This window comes from Apis dorsata, unplaced genomic scaffold (genome assembly GCF_000469605.1).
Source record: "Apis dorsata unplaced genomic scaffold, Apis dorsata 1.3 scaffold_169, whole genome shotgun sequence".
NCBI lineage: Eukaryota > Metazoa > Arthropoda > Insecta > Hymenoptera > Apidae > Apis > Apis dorsata.
In genome coordinates this window covers 1,259,553-1,261,436 of record NW_006263457.1, presented here as the reverse complement: position 1 = coordinate 1,261,436, position 1,884 = coordinate 1,259,553, and the positions used below count along the sequence as shown (strand labels likewise).

Sequence of the window (1,884 nt, the reverse complement as noted above, 5' to 3'; positions counted from 1 at the left end):
AAAAAAAAAAAAAAAAAAAAAAAAAAAAAAAAAAAAAAAAAAAAAGAAAGAAAGAAAAAAAAAATCGCGTGGTCATAATTTCGGCCGAGCGAGAGAAAGAGAGAGAAAGGAAACCGAAAAACCGAGCGGCCGATCGATCTAGATCTGTCCACCGGAAATGCATACGTTTCTATGATATATACACATCCGGCGCCACGCCTCCTCGCCTCACCTGCTGCATGATGCCTTACGCGATGATGATAATAATAATAATGCTCATCCGCATCGTCGCGGACGAGCATTCATAACAGACATCTCTCGGGGCACGTGAGCGATAACGTGCGCTCGCTTCTTGTGCATAGTTACACGGTATAACGTTGCACATACGTGTAACGAGTGCACATGGAGCCAGCACGGAGCCGAAAGCAACGCGATAGCACAACACCTTTCTACTTATTTTAGAGCGTGGATCAACGTTCCTTGAACGATTCACTTCGGGAATTCTCTTCTCTTCCTTTTTATGCAAAATTTGCTGCACTCACTCTTGGGAACGAGATTTTTTTTTTTTTCTTTTTATTCTGTTATTCTCATCTCATTCTATCCCTCCTTCTCTTCCCAGCATCGTGAGAATTTTCAAACCGAAAATCTTCGAAGTTCCGGTTGCGGCAACCGGATTATAATAATTTTTTAATAATCTTGTAAAATTGTTGCGAAGAGAAAGTCGTCACAACTTGTCTTTTAACTCGAAGTTTTTTCTTTTTTTTTTTTAAATTAAAATATCAAACTAAAGAGTAATTTAAAATAAAATGTTGCTCCGATTTATATTAAATCACTTTAATTTCCACGTATTTCTCAACATGAGGATCACAGCGTACAAATGACAGCGTACACGAAAATACGATTCTATTTATAGACAAACGTTTAATCACACTGGCAAAATATCAATTTTCCTACTCGCAATCGTCACACACGATTTCCTTCGTAACCCGTCATCTAATCGCATACATCAAATTGGAAGAGGAACTCTTACAAATTAATTCGAAAATATTTAAGATACTATATCCACGTAATATTTAACATTATATTTCAAAATTGGAATCCTAAATCCATTAAAATCGTCGAAATCGTTAAATAAAAGCCATTTTCGAAGATCTAAAGATCAATCTTTCCCCCTTCTTTTTCTTTATTCTAGATGATAATTGCCTCTTAAACGAGATTACTTTATTTCGACGAGGCAATCTCAATGTCAGATCGCTAATTAATAACTCGATCCGATTTATTGGCCACTAGTAAACTAATTAGCCGAGACCAAAGAAACTAGCTTAGGTATTCTCGAAAACTTAATAACCTCGTAAAATGCGGAGTTCGCCAATGAAACCCGGTAGCCGATTCCCTTAACAATCGAAATCCATATCTTGGAACAAAAATTAAATCAAAATTCCAATGAATATCGATAAATTATATGATGTGAATCGTGCTAATTAGATGACTTGATTTCGATTTGCGGATCATAAAAAGAAATTTAAATATTTAAATTTCTTATTTATCCATTATGATACGTAAATGAGTTACTATTATTTTTTATATAGAAATAATATCTCTATCAGAATTATATATTATTATGGATAAATTGTTATAATAAAATTGAAATTAAAACAGAATATTAAAAAAAATATATATATATAAAGTATAATATATAAATTAATTATTCTTTATTGATTCAACAAACAATCAATTGCCTGAAGGTTAATGGATTAATAATTCACGTTCCTTTTTCCAAAAAAAAAACCTACTCCCAGATCAACCATTCACCATCAAAAAAATACATCATCAAATTATCACTCAAAAACAACGAATCGAAAAGCTTCGAGTCGTATCGTTCTTAACAAGCTACAAACAAGTCGC

At 33.2% G+C, this 1,884-nt stretch overlaps 1 long non-coding RNA gene across 3 annotated transcripts in view; it reads right to left on the bottom strand.

Moving 5' to 3' along the window:
- Positions 1–1,884, bottom strand: part of LOC102676225 — a 9,273-nt gene that overhangs the window by 1,575 nt on the left and 5,814 nt on the right. The gene's annotated exons all lie outside the window — the stretch shown is intronic.